The sequence below is a fragment of the Carettochelys insculpta genome, chromosome 12 (assembly GCF_033958435.1).
Source record: "Carettochelys insculpta isolate YL-2023 chromosome 12, ASM3395843v1, whole genome shotgun sequence".
NCBI classification, from domain to species: domain Eukaryota; kingdom Metazoa; phylum Chordata; order Testudines; family Carettochelyidae; genus Carettochelys; species Carettochelys insculpta.
Window position 1 is genome coordinate 39,912,473 of NC_134148.1, and position 18,129 is coordinate 39,930,601.

Genomic DNA, 18,129 nt, shown 5'->3' on the forward strand with positions numbered 1-18,129 from the left:
AAGCTGACTCCTTGCTCCCAATCCCCCTGCCCAAGACATTTCTGCCCAACCAAGCACTGCCAAAACTACCCAAAAATCAGTGCGTTAACACTGGTGGGTTGATTTCCCAAAGGCACTACTCAGTGCAGTGACATAAGCATTCACAGTGCATGTTCCTGATGCTAACACCGGGAACCAAGTACGCAAGGGCATAATTTATCTGCCTGGGTGGGGAACCTTTTTTGGGGTCTGGAAGCCACTGACCCACCAAAAAAAAAAAATGTTGGGGGCTATATAAAAGTGAGAAGCACAACAAAACAAAAGCCATTGCCCAAACCTACACTGACATAGCCCCGGACTGAAACACCTCAGTCACCTCCTGCAGAGGGGAGTGGAGAAGGGGAGAAAAGTTTAGGGCTTCCCACAGGCCAGATTTACTCTTCTGGGGGCCTGGACTGGAATCAAAAATGGGGGCTTCAGGGTTCAGTGAGAAGGAGGGGACCTCTGAGGAACAGCAGTAGGGTCTGGGCAGGAGAGGGGTGAGGAGATCTGGAAGATAAGGTGTATAAATTGGCTGGGGGAAGCAGTGGCGGGTCTGGGAGAGAGGGAGGTTACAAAAGGAAGGCGTGGGGTCTGGGCAGAAGGGAAGGTGCAAGAGGGGGTGGGGGAGGGTGCAGGTGCAGGAATAGGCTGAGCATAGGTTATTTGGGCAATGCGAGGTGGGTGGGGGCACTTACCTCCACATGTGCCACTGCCACCCTCTCCCCAGCTGAGGGAATGACAGCACAGAGAAAAGCTCCCTGGAAAAGTTTGTCTCCCACTGCTCCCAGGCACTGCCTCCAGTGCTCTGATTGATCAGAATTCCAGCCAATCAAACCGGGATAGCTTCTCTACAGCCAATCCCCTCCGGCCCCCCGCATCTGTGGGAGAAGGCGCAACAGTGGCTCCTGTTCCTGCCTCCACCAGGCAGAGCCCTGGGACGGATCCGGTCCTGGCTTGCCTGACTCGAGCCCATAAGGCTTGGGGCTCTGCACCACCCATCTGCTGTGGACCAGATGCTGGAGAGGGGATCCCCAAGGGCCAGATCAAGGCAAGTCTCACACTGACAAAAATTTGTAGTGTAGACGTGGTCCCATTATTATTTCCCTGTGTTGCTAGCACAGACTCCATTTGTGGAGATGTGCATAACTTGGCAGCTAAACTGTGGGTCAAACTGAAACTTGAGATGCATGAACCTGGTGAGGCATTGTAAAGTTCAAATTAACTTTACAGCTTGTCACGATTTCACAAAAAAACATTTACACCCCCACCCCATTTTTTTTGCATTTCTTTCAGCTTAGAGCAATGGTTTTCAACCATGGGTACGTGTGTCTCTTGCCTGTGTATGACCCTCACGTTGCTGGAGCTTCAAGCTATGGTCCTCAATGCAATTGACATAAAGCTACATTTTTAAAAGTGCTTAACAGACCAAGGAAATCTGAGCCCCCTCTGAGGGGGTGAGGGGGGGAAGACATTAATTCTACTTCTTAAACTATATTCTGCAGAACACTGGTGTTCTGTTAACAACTTGCAGGAGTGCCACAAGTATTTGTAAAAATCCCATGAGGGCCTATGTTTTCTGTTACCAAAACCAGATACAATGTTACTTTTTCATTGCTGTGGTGCCAGATTAAACGACTTCATTTTGCTTTTGCTGCATATGTTGCTGTTTGGTTTTCTTTTGGGATAGTTTTTGAAGAAAATTTTCACACGTGTGTTTGGTGTTCCATGGTCTCAGAGGCTTCATCTACACTAGAGAGCTTTGTAGACAAAACTGGAGGAGCGTCTACGCAAAAAATGTGGTTTTCGACAGAAACTGTTGACAAAAAAGCTGTGTAGACACTCTGGGGGGGACCTTTATGGGGGGGACCTTTATGGAAACGTCTCTTTGGACTGTAACTCCTGCAGACAGATGTTTCTCGTGTAGCCATAGCCAAAAGTTTTAAGAAAAACTGACTCAAACTCATCCAGATATTTGCTTAGTTTTACCACAAGCTACATTAAAAGCACTAGCAAGGTCAGTACAAATTAACATTTCACACAATTACATGTTTGTATCACTCTATATCATGGGTGTCCAACCTTTTGATTTGCCTGGGCCGCATTGAGTGAAGAGGAATTGTCTTGGGCCGCATATAAAATATATAATATAGTCAATGTATATAAATCACATAATAATAATATGTAATATAATAATAATAATAACAACATAATAATGTTAAAAGTTTACAATCTTGTGAGGTCACATTACTAGCTGTCCAGGGCCACAGGCGGCCCATGGGTTGGACATGCCTGCTCTATATACTATACACTGAAATGTAAATACATTTAAATTCCAATTGATTTATAGTTATATGTTAAAAATGAAAAATACGCAAGTTTTCAGTAATACAGTGCTGTGACATTTGCATTTTTATGTTTGATTTTGTAATAAAATATTTTTAAATGAGGTGAAACTTGGGGTACACAAGACAAATCAGACTCCTGAAAGAGAGTAAAGTCACCTGGAGAGGTTGAAAGCTACTGGCTTAGAGAGTGAAACTAGCCCTGTCATACATTTGCAGCGGTGCAAGGATTTGGGATGCAAATACAATAGGAGAGCTTGAATGAAATGTGCTGTTAGAAAGTTGCCAAACTACTAAATACTGAGCCTCGGCCATTTAAATTCTAATTTTAGCATCTTTGTCTCCCCATGTTCTACATCAATTAAAATAAACCAAGATTGATATACAAGCTCATGCCATTTCATAGCACTCCTTTAACTTGGAACCAATGAGGCTAAATCAAAAGAAAAGAAAAAGGGCAAAGAAGCACTCTGGGTATTTCCGAATTCTGTACTTAAAATGCTGTAAATTGACTGCTAAGTGTTCTCCGGTCAACTACATCAAGATGAGAAGAGTAGGAGAAGTTGACAGGAGAACATCGACTGTTGATTTACCATAGTGAAGATACTGTGGTAACGCAGACCTAAGTACATCGACTTCCGCTACGTTAGGCGCATAGCTGAAATTGCATAACTCAGGTTAACGGCCTGCGGTAGTATAGACAGGTGACGTGCTACCAAAAAAGAACACCTATAGCCCGGGAAGAGGCAAAGGGGCATTGGTGAAACAGGGAGGACAACTGCACTTCTAGCACTGCCCCTGCCCTGCCCTTGGACAGAAAGTGCTTGCATCTCCGAAGCTGCCAGGGCAGTATCCTTGAACAATACTAAATTCACTCCAGAAAAAGCAAAATAAAACCCAGCCTGAATATAAATTACAGGGGAAGGTCTTTTTGCGCCCACCAAACAATGAATAAAGTGGTATTACAGGAGCCTGAGGAGTTCCTTGGTAGCACAACATGCCCTTGTGGGAGGAGAGCCATCCTCAGACTCTCACCGTCTGAGAAGTCCCTCAGGCCTCAATGGAAATTGCCCCCCTTGTTCTCAAAGGCCCTCCCCCTCAGAGAAGAGGCGATGGGCAAAGAGGGAGGTGTCCACCATTTGGGGTAGAAGGAAGTGATCAATAGAGGAGGGAGAAATGGACAGTACTGGAAACAACACACACACACGCCTTTAAAAAGGATGTAGGTGTGTTTGGCTTAAGCCAGCACACAAGGAAACTCAGTGATGAGCAAAGCTTTGCCTGTTTATCACCCTGTTTTATTGGCCTCATAGCTGTTGAGCCCTTCCACCGATAGTCTCAAGATAATGACCCGTCTTACATGCTAGAGGCCACCTCCTGCAGCTCCCACTCATGCGACTGGATCCATGAATGCCAACGAACATTTCAGGTGTTTAGCTCTTGGGACCAGGCCCTCAGCCCCTTCTCAGGCAACACTTCTGTCAACACCATCCAGAGTGCCTGAAAGGCAGCTGCAGAACCCAGCCCTTATCAGCCAGCTTGTCTTGCTACATAGGGCTCTAGGTGCTAAACAACCTCTAGCCCCATGCGGAAAATTAAATTATGGGGTTTCAACATTACCTCTGATGGCCCTGGGTTTTGGCATTGGAACCAATGCCCCCCATTACCTGTGCAGTCTGCGAGGAGTGGACAGACGACAGGATGCTGAGAAAGAGAAGGAGAAAGCTCTGATTTATCACTGCCTTCGTTTAAAAAAAGCAAAATTAAGCAACTAACAAGGCTCCCCCCTTCCACGCCGTGTATAATGAGGAATCATTTCATCTTTAACTAGATGAAAACATTCAGGGTCTATTCTTTTTTTTCAAATTACTTCTCCATCAAACACACATTTCCCTTTACAGCCTCCACGGTCAGCTGCGCAGCCTGAGTTGTCTTTAAAAGAATTACAACGTGACACTGTATGATGTACTGTAAATCAATACAAGTAGCCACAGGCAGAATCTGAACGGCACATAGAATGAGCACTTGTCAAATGGCATTTGTAAGCACAGGACACTGCAGGACAGAACAGCTTTTGCTCTCTGGTGCATTTCCACTGTTTACAATGAGATCTAAAAATTAATATTACATTTTACACTCAGCAGCACAAAGGAGCCATACAAAGCCCTTCTCTCCTTCCCATTTACAATTATAAACATTGGTGACGGACCTGGAACACCAGATGGTCAGAAACACTCTCCTAGAATATTCAGGCAGTTCAACTTGAAATTGTGCCCAAACCATTTAACTTTAATGGATTCTTTCATTAACAACCAAAGAAAGGGAATATGGTTGCCAGGACATTAAAATCACTTTTTCAATTACGCTGTTATAAAATCGAACAAATTAGCCGTAATTCTTATCTGAAGCCTAAATGGAAGCTCAACTTTACGTAAGAAATGAAAATTGATTTGGATTAGTGGGTATCAAGGGCTTTTTAAAAACTAACAAGATTCTTATGACTTTATAACATGGATGGGTTAGCTGAAGTTTTCACTACGCTGTATTTATTACCTGCTAAAGGTGTTGGTGTGGGCTTCGTGGGTGGGTGGCACAATGATCTTAATTAAATGGGAACTTGCAAATGCAAACTTTGAAGCTGTAACAAGTTTCTGGAAAAGTTTGGGGAGGTTTGCATACACAGTTTGGACTCAGCACATCAGGGCCCCATTCACAGCTTGGGCATGGGTGAGAGCCTCCATACTTTAGAAGGTTTTAGCTAAGATGCTTTCATTCATTCTTTGCAGTAGGGTGGCCCCAATCAGTGATCAAGGCCCCTTGTGTTAAATTCTATACAGACATGGAAAAGTAAAAAGTCAACGGCCCCTGACCCAATGACTTCAGAGTTTTAGACCAGAATGTAACACATGACAGGAGGACAAAACAAAGGTGAGGTGATGGGGAAAATTTAAGTAACAGGGCACCACTGTAAATAACCAAGACATTAATGAACATGTGTGTGGGATACAATTCTTCTGGGGTGCTAGGGATGAGGGAGCTACAACGACAGGGAAGGGAATGAATGAAAAGAGAAAAGAACCAGACTGAAGATGAGAGGTTAAGAACTCTATAAAAGAGGACACCATCTGGAGTGCGCAACAAGTTGTATTGATCCTAGAAAACCCAGGTACCATGCTACACAGAGAGACATCTGCTGGCAACGTATCTATTAACTAAAACAAGGAGTCCCCCCGTGGCACTTCAGGGCAGGTTTACACTGGACCTTGAAACCAATCACAGATATGCAAATCCAGCTACGGCAATTGCGTAGCTAGAATTGACGTCTCTACGATCGACTTATCAGGCTGTCCTCACTGAGGAAGGCTGACCGGAGAAACCCTCCTGTTGACCTCCCTTTCTCTTTGTGAGAATGAAGAGTACAGGGTCGACTGTTAACCCTGACTGTTCAGTTTTGCACGTCTCCACTAGGCACACAAAAATCAAACCTTGGAAGATCGACCTTTACCAGGTCAATCTCCCCATAAGCGTCGATGTACCCTCAAAGACTAACAATTTTATTTAGGTATAAGCTTTCATGGGTGTAACTCCTCCTTGCTTTTGCTGAAACAGACTAACACAGCTAGCCCTCTAAAACTCATCTATCAACTGACACTTTACATATATGCAGATAGTTCCCTTATAAAACACTTTTTTAATGTCAGGCAACACCTTCCCAATGGTTGTGAACTGCCACCCAAAGTAAAATGATGGAAGCCCAATCACTGGGGTTTTTAAAACTGCAGTGCATAAACCAATAATGTGAAGGGAACAATCCTGCGCTGGTCCTTTCAAGACACACTAAACGCTCTGATGCATCTGTTCCAGCCCTAATACCTATGAAACGATCGAGTGTTGACACTACCCCAGCAGTTGGCAGAACTCGCTTTTTCAAAAGTAAAGGCAGCAGACCATTTCAAAATCATTTTCATGAAATCCTGCAACACAAAGCACTTTCCATGACCCCTTTAAGGGTCAGTGTATCGTATTTAGTTATTTCTGCTCTTTATTGCAACACAGTGGTTGACAGTTTGCATCAGTCAAAGCCAACTTGAAAAGTTAATCTTTCTTTGGACAATCCTGAACACTGCTTGCTTGGCTTGATCACTCTATCAGCCTATCCCTGGCTTTCAGCCAGGCCACTGGATAAAATTTTTTAATAAATGAAGGGAGGAATCAGGCCTTATATTGTAATCACCGTCGATCTCCATGGTCTTGCTAGGAGTGTTTTATTACTTAACAGAACAGGACAGTGTTTCTCAGCCAGGGGTACAAGTACCCTTTGGGGTACACCAAGGTCTTCCTTGGGGTACATCAACTCATCTAGATACTTGCCTAGTTTTATAACAGGTGACAGAAAAACAATAATAAAAGACAGTACAATTTAAAAGTTCATTCAGACAATGACTTGTTACTATTACTTCATATTCCTTATGCTGAAATGTGGTACAATATTTCTATTCCAATTCATTTATTTGAAAATCCGTTGGTAGGAAGTCAACAAGTTTTCAGTAGTCGTCTTCTGTGATATTTGTGCATGTTTTTGTAAGTAAGTAGTTTTTAAGTGAGGTGTAGCTTGGTAGTTTGCAAAACAAATCTGACACCCGCAAAGGGTACAGTAATCTCGAAAGGTTGAATGGCACATGTTTCAAGACCTCAGATTACCTTAGGACCATATTTCTCAATGGGTGGTAAATGTATCCTTACAGGTACACAAGAGAAGTCTGGGGGTACTTATTTATAAAAATATGTCAAGAAAAACTGCTCCAGGCTTCTCAAAACACTTCGCAAAGAAATGACCTGGAAACCAGGAACCTCGCTGTCTGTTACAAGGTAACTGAGGCCAGATTTTGGCCTAGTGAAGCAGTGAGGGTACAAACAAGTGTACTGGAGGCAAATTAAGCCTACCTTGTGTGCTAAACCCTGGAGCAACTAGTCCAAGACTCTCGATGAAATACTGTAAAATAACTAAAATACACAATGTTTTAATACTATCATGGCGGGCACTCACCAAGGGGAATAAAACAGACCAGCAGACAGACAATGCACTCACACCCAGTATGGAACACAAAAACTTGTGGATAATAAGAGTAAAAGTAATTATCTACCATCCACTCCTGTGGCAACATAAACTGAAGGTCTCCCACAGCCATCAGGAGAGATGAATGCATCTCTCTAAACTATTGTGTGGGGTTCCTAAAATGCTCCCCAAAACAGGCAAACAAGGGTGCCCATTAACACTAGCTGTACTCTATTTTTCCTCTATATTTCTCCTCTGTACTCCATTTCACACCCCGGTTTTCCCATCTCTCCCTAATGATTCACTTTTCTGATAACGTTTGAGTTGGACTCACGTGTTTAAGCCCACAGGCTAAAGTTACACTGCTGAGTTTTGCCAAAAAAGCGCTGGTTTTGTCGATAAAATTGGTGGCACGGCCACACACTAAATGGGTTTTGTCGACTGTGTTGACAAACCTCAGCACTTTTTCCAGCAGCATTCTGCCTCTCTGCCATGAGGTATAACGCTTCTGTTGACAGATTCTGTCAGCAAAAAAAACTGTCTGGACGCTGTGGGGTGGGAGGGGCTTCTCTCGACAGACAGGGCATCCAGAACAATGAGCAGGCCTGTCTGCTGTGTTTCCGGGTGCCTGTTTTATCGAGAGAGCAGCAGGACAGTCCAGCCACTCTGTCGACAGAGCCACGCACCCTCCCGATTGGCTTTTGTGTGCAGCTGCACTCTGTCGACAGAAGTTTGTCAGGAAATCTCTTTCAACAGTGACTTCTGTCTACAGATCGCTGTAGTGTAACCGTAGCGCCAGTGTTGAAGCGGTTTTCCGACTCAGCAAAACAAGCATCTGTCTCTAAGAATCAGCCTATATGCATGTGAGGAGACACACCCCAAATGTACAACCTCACAATTACACGCCAATGACTGGTAGGAGATCCAACATAAACAGTGAATGTTGTTCAATTAACAAGTAACTGAACAGACAAGACATAGGCCACAAATGTAGCTTATTTTCTGCTCAGTGTAATAAATTACAAAGTGATCTGTATGGTAATTCCATATAATTAATGACGTTTTAGGAATATAGGACAACACTACCGTTAAATCTTTGAAGAGTGGGAAGGAACCATATTTTTTTTCCTGCAAATTACCAGGTCTACTGTGGATACGCAGCACAGTTTAGAGAAGCTGCATTGCTTTATATGTCAACTTATAATATAGAGAGTTCCTGCGGCTACACACAGCACATGAAAGTAAAACTGCCAGGCTGCAAATACATAGCAGATCAATAGCTACACTTTACAAGGACAGGAATGCTGATGAGATTGTTTGAACCCAAATCCATACAGACAAAATGACAAAAATGACTTTTTTAAAAAACTCCACAACGCAACGAAGAGTTTGTCTTCACTGCAAAATTCACGTGAGGGCTGTCCCTAGCGCCACACTCAAAGCCCTCCGAGCTGACTTGGCCACAGAGGGGGACAGGCTACAACTCAAGAAGGCACAGCTTGCCAGCCGCTCACATCACCACTCTGCAGCCTGGAGGCAGGTGAGCATCATTACAGTGCCCATAGCCCACCAATGCCTTCCCACAATTCCCTCTGTGATTGGAAAGGACAGATCAGTTCTCCCACAATGGCCTAGTGGCGAATCAGAATGGCTCATCATACTGCAATGCTAAGAACCCTGGGATGTGTCCTAGAAGTCTCGGTGCCACACAAGCGAGCGCAGTTCCCAGGCGAGCACAGCAGCTCCTGGGTTATTTTGCCATGTGACCACTCTGACTCAAATGGGGCAACTTGTGTAGATTACTCACTTTAACTCGGCTGTGCAGACATTCCCTAACGGCCAAATCTAAAGGCAAAATCCCCCTTGACTTCAACGGGCTGCGGAGGTAACCCTAGAGAAGTTACAAGCAAAAGCCGGGGTATATTTGTGCTCAGCTTGACACATAAGAGCACAGAAATCACGTCCTTGAGGAGGAGCTGCTGCTGCCTCCTGGGTAACCTACTTAGAAACAATTCTGTTTATAGACCATCTGCTTTCTGCATGCTGCTCTCTTCTTCTTTTATGCTTTACCATTAGGGCTATTTGCATGGAAACAGAAGCTCGGCTTCCCAGCCGTTCATCTCCTCTTGCTGCTCTTTATCGACCAGAAGTTGTACAGTACAGAGACCCTGCACTCATGCAAGCTGCCTTAGCTAAAGAAATGAGCTCAGAGCAACACAAGGAAAAAGGGGTACGTGACCGATTCCTGCATACATTAAGGCAATGGTATCTAATACGCTCCCTGTTCACTACATGGGGCACCCCTCTGGCTGCTCCACACACATGCCCCACCACACGGTGTGACAAGCACATGGCAGCAGTGGTGGAGGTGGCTCCTCCAGACGCATTCCAGGGCAGCTCGCGCAGCAGCAGCTACAGCTGTGTTCCAAGGTGGCTTTCATGAGTAACCTAGAGGGGAGGGTGCCTGGCTCAGGCATGAGGAGGGGAAGGTGGCATCTGGCAATCCCTTACATCCCTTACGGACACCACTGCCTTAAAGACTCAATGCTGCACTCATTATGCCAAAACCAATGCCAGTTCTGCATATATAACAGCTCCACCAATGGGGCTTGTGAAGAGTTTTTCAAACTTTCAAGGTGGAAGCTACTGTATAAATTGGAAGTGTTCACCAGGGAGTTCTACGCATTTCCCATGGCATTCAAGCAACTACTCACAATCTTGTGATGAGATACTGCAACTTCAGCTACAAAGGATGCAACGTAAGCCATCGAGCTAGGGAAGGTGTTGTTACCCAAAAGTCTTCACTAACCATAAACCGTAAGGTTATACTCCAGTAATCTTCCAACAGTGACCTCTCTTGGGAGAGATCTCCCAACAAAACTTCTGTTGACAGAGTGTGGCCGCACACAAAAGCTGATTGGAAGGGTGCTCCGTTCTGTCGACAGAGCAGCCGGACTGCCCGGCTGCTCTCTCGATAAAACAGGCACCTGGAAGCACAGTAGACAGGGCTGCCCATTGTTCCAGATGCTCCATCTGCCAAGAGAAGGACCCACACAGCTTTTTTTGTCGACAGAATCTGTCGACAGCAGGTTTATGCTTAATGGCTGAGAGGCACGACACTGCTGGCAAAAGTGCTGAGTTTTGTCAACAAACTGTCAACAAAACCTGTTTTGTGCGTGGACTTTCCGCCAGTTTTGTCAACAAAACCAGGCTTTTGTCAGCAAAACTCAATAGTGTGACCATAGCTAATGTGAACAACTGGAATTTAGGAAAAACACTGCCAGCGTAAGACCTAATCAAACTCAAAACTGAGTTCAAGTAGTTTTAGATACTCCTATTGCTCCTGCACAGCAGTTTTGCTATTATAAAACTATGTCCCTGTACTATGTTGCTGGATGAAAAACCCTCACACGAGCTCACTATGGCCCTGATCTAGAAAAGGACTTATGTATAAGCCTAAATTTTAGCACAATCGTGTGCTTAAATATTTTGCTCAGTTGGAGTCCCTGCACATAGTAAAGTCAACTGATCACAGAAAACAACACAATTATTTCTTGTAATCAGTCATTTCATCCATTACATGCAAACAGAGCTAGCCAACAAATGAAAAGAGGGTCCCTGAAATATTTCAATTTTTTTTTGAGTGGTGTTCATACTGAAAGATTCAAAATGTGCTTTTTTCAAAACATCTAGCCAAAATTCCCTCTGCCAGGTTTTCAAATTCCACTAAGACTTTTGAGGCTTCCTGTGAAAATGTCAATTAAAAATATCACTGCTTTTTATTTATGATGAACAACAACAATTCAACAAACCTGACAATTTTTCACAATTGTGAAACAAGGACATTTTTCAAGAAGGAAATTGTGATAGGTTGGATCACAGGGATACCCTTGGGATTGTCATGTTGTGTGCTGGCCATACCACTGAGCCCACATACTTCTCTGGGGCACCCCACCACCCTGTCCTGCTAGGCCAGAAATTTTGGTCTCCCACAACAAAAGCACAGAGTTGGGGTAACAGCCTCCCAGTAGAACAAAACACTGAACCGCCTTAACTCTGGGAGGGATCAGTTCGACACCCAGGAACACAGCCCCCAAAACTCCAAATAAATCCATCTTACTCTGTCAGAAAGTTTTACACAGAGAATACTCATAAAGTCAGCGCTCTCTATCAATCAAAGAGAGATGGACAGTAGTTGCTTTCCCCTACCCACCCCACAATTATTTACACTGGGCTTGATAATAATAAATGTTTTTATTGAGTATAAAAAAGTAGGATTTAAGTGACTGCAAGTGAAAACAGACAGATCAAAGTATGTCTCTAAGCCAGAATAACAAAACATGCCAACTAATCATAATACACTAACAAACCTGTTATGTGCAAATTCTTACCCAGTTGTTCTAATTGTCTCTTTCACATGCTAGGCAGCCCCCTAGATTGGGCCAGTTCTTCCTCCTGTTCACTCTTAAGTATTTCCAGCAACCATCTAGGGTTGTAAGTGGGGCTCTCCTGGTGTCTGGCCACCATTGCTATTGGTTGGGTCCTCTCTTTATTTCTTTTTTGCCCAAGGCAGGAATTCTGTGTGTTCAGTTCAAATTTTCCTCACTATGAGTGGAAAAGTACCAGATACAAAATGGGTTCCCACATCAGGTGATAGGATCACGTGTCTTTGTAGGACCAACCACAGGAAAAACAAAACCAGTCACAGGTCCTTGACTTCATCACCCAGCCATTAAGTTCCTGAAGCATCATTCATGGCTTTTACTAGACTACCCAGACTAATAAAACAGGTTCCCACTTAATATTTCTAAGTTCACATAAAATAAACATCTATGCATGTAAATAGGATATACAGATTCAGCAGATTACAGTTTTATAAAATGATACATCATGTTATTCATACTCATAAGCCAATGTTCACAAAGTATGGCTGGGGGACATGACAGAAATACTTAAAAAAAATTCAACAGACTCTACATGAAACCACCATAGATTAAAACAAGCTTTCTCCCAGGTATGACTTAAGTTGGAGGGAGACCATTTAAATTGCTCACTGCTCCCAGACTCAATGAAAGGAGAAAAGGGTGATTTTCCGGCTTTGCATATCTGTACTAGAGATCGCAACAGTCAGTTAACCCAGTGGCCAATCACCAAGGGGTGAAATAGGGGCCAATCCCCAATGTCGCTCATCTGGGTCTGCCCAATCAGCACTGAGGGTATGTCAACATTACGCCAGGGATCAATCCACTGGGCATCAATCACATCACTAAGACACAATAAATCAATCTCCAAGCTCACTCCCATCGATGATGATAGTCCAGCAAAACGAGAAAACTAGCCCCCATTAATGGAAAAGCTGCCCCTGCCGACCTTACCACAAGGCAGACACCACTGTTGGTGTGTCAACTTCAGCTACGCAACTAGAGTAGCTGAAGTAGACCAACAAGAAGTGTAGACAAGACCTTAGTTTCCTTGCTCAGCAGGGCATCGTGAGGATTAGCAAACAGTCATATAGCTGATTTGACACTGGAAAGCACTATGCAACAAGCTTGGTATTATCGTCACCCTCCACTTAGCATACTAAATGACACAGGCACTTGAACTAGTGACCTAAGGCTGAAATTTTTCCTTTCCAAAAAAAGGCCTGATCCTGCAGAGAGACAGGTGCTTTCCTTGACACCCCGTGAGGGGTCCAACTGAATCACCTATGTCAGTCTTTGCAGGGAAGGGGCTTTGAGTAGTTAGTGGCCAAGATCAATTCTCTTTTTACAATGGCATTTCAGTGAAATGAGTTGGTGGTGATCTAACTTTGGCTCTTCTGAGGTAGTGCCAACATCAGAGACCACTCCATGGCATAAGGGTCGGCAGACTCAACAGAGAGACCAAAGAGTGATTGAGGTGTCTCCTGCATGACATAGCTTCTCCACCTTATCCAACCGGTGAGTCTGTTGCAGTTATCAAGAAAGACGCCCACCCGTACACATCATTCCAGAACAACATTCTCCCGTCGCAATTGTTTGGTAAGAATCACAAGAGACTGAGGGTACATCTACACTACCTGGGAGATTGACCTGGTCACAGTCAATCTTCCATGGGCTCGATTTTGCGCATCTAGTGGGGACATGTGAAATTGAACTATCAGTCCACCCTTGTGCTCCTCACTCTCACAAAGAGTAGGGGAAGTTGATGGGAGAGTTTCTCTCGTTGACCTCCCTCAGCAATGACGGCCAGATAAATCCATCATAGAAAACATCGATTCCAGCTACTCACCTGCCATAATTGGAATTGTGTACTTATGACTGACTTTAAGGTCTAGTGTAGACCTGGCCACAGAGTGAGATCAGATCATTCGCCACTGGTTACTTTCCGGCAGCACCACCACAAGGTCTCCATAGACTACGATTTAAGTCAGCCCACAGCTGTAATCTCATGTTTGTAACATGAGCTTCACACACTGGCACCGACATTGGCACTTGCACTCACACAAACGAGGTGCTAACATCTTCAAATGCAAACAGAAGGGGGTTCTGAACACTAATTAGTGGCTCACACTCGCTACCGGGCTTATTTGTAAAACTACAATCACATCAGTCCTTCTGACACAACTTCATTTTTTGAGGGCCTTACCTTAATTTTGCCTTCCCTTCCTTTATGTTTGTAATTATCTCAGATGAGACACTTAACTTTTCCCACCCCTCACACCCTCCTTTAGTTCCATGCATTTGATTTGTCAGTTTTTATTGAATTTTTTTTTAGAGCTCTGTGCTATATAACTGAGTCTGGACTATAAATGCTGTTAGACCTGAAGAAGCGGGTCTGTCCCACAAAAGCTCATCACCTAATAAATCATTTTGTTAGTATTTAAAGTGCAACATGACTGCTGGCTTGTTTTGTTAGAATACAGACCAACATGACTACCTCTCTCTTAGCATCCAACTAACCAAGGCAAGCAGTTTGTAGTATATTTAAAATAAGATCTGACACTAATATTACACACCTCTCCAAGGACCTCACAGTGATTCATATTAATTAATAGGGCCTCACATCTCCTGTGTGAGATAGGGAAGCATTAATATCCTGATCTGATGAGGAAGCTGAAACACAAAACAAATGACTTGACCAATATCACACAGGAAATCTGTCACAGAGCCAAGCGTTATCAAATGTCCCGAGTTCTAGTCCCGGACCTAATCTAAAGGCTCATCCTTTTAGCACAGACCAAAAAAAAAGAAATGTGGCATATTCCATTATGAGTATTGGATTACTGTACAAATATCCACAGGTTGAACCTCTCTAATCCGGAACTCTCTCCTCTGACAACATCCATAATCCAGCATAATTTTAGTTAGCCAGTCAACCACTTACCATGGGCATGGGCAAGTTTCCTATAGTCCCATAAAGTTTGTTTACAGCCACCAGTCCTGGCTCTCAGTGTTCTGTACTGTTATTTAGCTGTAATTTATCCCTAAATGTCTTCTAAAAGCCCAGGAAGCAGTGCAAATGTTGATAATGCGCTAAACAATATTGATTTCTAATAGTCCAGCAAATTGTCTCGTCCAGCACCGGCCAGATCCCAAGGGTGCTGGACTAGAGAAGTTCAACCTGTATTACTGTATAAAGGACCCGACTGAGATAGTGGCTCCATTGTGCTAGGGGCTGTACATACAAAGATCCAGACAGTCCCTACACTAAAGAGTACATTCTAAATAGACAAGACAAACTAAGGGCAGGCAGCCCAGAGAGGTGAAGTGACTTGCCCTGGGAACAGAACCTTGATATCCAATCCTGGGCTTTGCTTACAGGATCATGCCTGCAGCACTATATAAAACATATGGAAAATTCAAAAATGGTCTATTTTTCTTCTTCCCCTACTGTCTGCCCATTCAGCGTCCCTGCATCCCGCCAGTGATGGCCTTCCCCTCCAGTACAGAGGCCCAGGCTCTGACAACTCCAGAGCCTATGGACATCACCCCTTCCATTGGCCAGAAAGCATGATGGTTGAAAGAAACCACAGGGAACAGGACACGGAGGCCTGGAAGGCCAACATCCGAATTCTGATCTCTGGCAGTGGAGCATAGATTTGGATGAAGGTGATCTGGTGGGGAATTTTTATTCCATTCAGATTCCCTCTTCATGCCTATAAACCATTGCCCCCTGTGTCTGGACGTGTGAGACTCACATGCCAGAGAAATGGACACAACCCAAAGCCCTCACCAGTTTAGAGGCGGTTTCAGTTCCGAGCTGTACTGCTCTGCCAGCCCAGCTCTCTGTAATAAGCCCAACGCAACTTCTGGCTCCAGAAACCACTCACCCAGGGGCAGCTGAGGTTCAGCTCTGAATGGTGCATCTTTGGCCTTCCTCCCATTAGCTTAGGGTAGTAGGAGGCATCTAGTTAACTGCTGGTGTATTCCAGATGACACAGGGGCACACTAGTCTGCTCCTCCCAGGCTGCTCCTCCCCAGGTTGTGCTGCCAGAAAGACATGATAACACAGCCCACACTCCTTCCTTATCTCTCTCTCCAGAGGAAAGAAATTGCCTGAGGAACTAAAATTAGCCTCTCAGCTAAGCCCATTCTAAAGCCTTCACAGGAACAGTATGTTATCTCTCACAAGTCTGAACCATTCCAGTTAGGTGTGGAATAATAAAGCAACTGGCATTTGCTAATGACAGTATTACAGTGGTGTGTTTGCACTGCTATAATTTAACTGTGCCTCACTGTTGACATTAGGAAACCCAGTCTTAAAAGGTTTATAACCATTACAAACTCTAGCTCCAGGTCAAAATCATAGGTGTGCTGTCATCTGGATAAAGCAGGATTACATGGATGAACCCGTTCTCTAGAAAAGAATATTCCCAGTCGTATAGACACAGACTGTGAGAAACATGTTTATGATTTATCGTCAGTCCAATCTGGCCCCGTTAAAGTAAAAGGAGATGGCGGAGGGAAGAGCGAATATGTTTTCTGCTGCTTTTTGACTGGGGTCTGAACTGATAAATCCTTAAAGGCTTTTGTTCTCTAAAATTCCATTCTTCTGGCCTCTGATTCAGAGCCTGCTGAAAGGAAATGGATTAGGAGTTACTGAGAAGGTGCAAGAATTATTCTTCTTCACACATCTATTTGACTCACCATCTGTATTCTAGATCTACAACCCACAGAGGTGCCTTATTGTGAATAAATGATTGTTTTTTAGAGGCCAGCCGGATGGAATTGCAAAGCAGCACATCAAATAACGTGAAGATTCGTTCAAACCCCAGCGTCCCCTTCGTTTGCGGAGCATTTGTGCCAGCTCAGGCTGCCGCCCTCACAAGATCTACTGACCTCTACGGAATGGCTGCTGTGCCAGAAACTGGTAATTGGGTGCCCTGGGAAGGCGACTTTGAGATTGTACAAGTGAAGGTATTCCAGGAGGGCACACCAGGATGCTGACTGTTACTGACCTTAGGCAACAGGCTACTTGGCATATAAAAGTACATCTATAAGGCACAAGACAGTAAGTCTCAAGAGCCTGGGCCAGGTGTCAGCAACCAAAAGAGCAAGAAGAGCCTTTTTTTTTTTCTTCTTCCAAATTTGGCAAAAAACTCAGTAATTCAAGAGTCGCAGTGCATGTGAATACGAGACAGTCCTTAATAAACAACGTCAAACCATACTTTTTGTGACCCCTATTTTAAGAACAGGATGCACACATATCCCACAATGCACTGCACATATTAAAGGAGAAATTATCCAACATTTCGAGATCACATATCGTTTGTTATTTAGACACAAGTTGTTCCTTGTTGGGCTTTTAGATGGTCACCAAAATATCAAAAATAATGGAAGAGGGATTTTTTTTTTCCACTTTCTAATTGTAGCATTGGGAGCTTTAAAGAAGTCCTTAAAGGGCCACATGTGGCTCTGGAGAGACATGCTGCAGACCTCTGGCAGCGCTGACTGCCTCAGCATCTTACCGTGAGAATAATAATAATAGTAGTGCAGAAAATGAAACACCCAGGGCTGAAGCCTGGGCTCCAGCACAAGACCAAATGCCTGCATTGCCACACAAGTCCCACGTGCCTGATTTGGTTGACCCTGACTCTGAGATTCGGTGTGTGGGGGGCAGGTTCCCTGTAAATTTGGGCAGCTACTCAGAGATTCAAATGCCTCTGACTTCATTAGCGGAGCAACCCGTGGCTAGGTTTTGTTTCAACTGATGGTGCACGAAAACATGCGTCTGTGTACATAACAAATTTATTCCACACATGGATGGAAAAGATTAGCAGAAACACTAGTGGGTCATACCCACGAAAGCTCATTACCTAATAAATTAAATTGTTAGTCTTTAAGGTGCTACAGGACTGCTTGCTTTGTTTCATGAAGCTACAGACTAACACTGCTCCCTCAAGACAGTGAAGAGACAAATTTTTGCCTACACCCCTTCTGGCTTTGATCTTATTAGTTAAGATAAAGAAGATCAGGCCTAAGCAGTATCTGGCTGCTAAGGCAAGGGAAGCCCAGGTAGCTGTAGGAAACTGTGTTGGTGATTTACAGGAAGGCATGGGTCAATACTGAAGCAATGCCTCGTTATTGTGCTGCAGGCCAGGTGCTTTTTTCTGTTTTTCATAAACCATTTGTACAATCCATGAAAATAATTTAATCAGCACAGATATGTCCCATCCATCTGCCCTTTACTGATCATCCAATTTGCAACATTCCTTCATCCTCCTCCCCC

General features: G+C 44.1%; 1 protein-coding gene across 2 annotated transcripts in view; it reads right to left on the reverse strand.

The window, feature by feature from the left end:
• The window catches only part of IGDCC4 (immunoglobulin superfamily DCC subclass member 4), a 198,021-nt gene that overhangs the window by 152,970 nt on the left and 26,922 nt on the right, over positions 1-18,129 (reverse strand). The gene's annotated exons all lie outside the window — the stretch shown is intronic.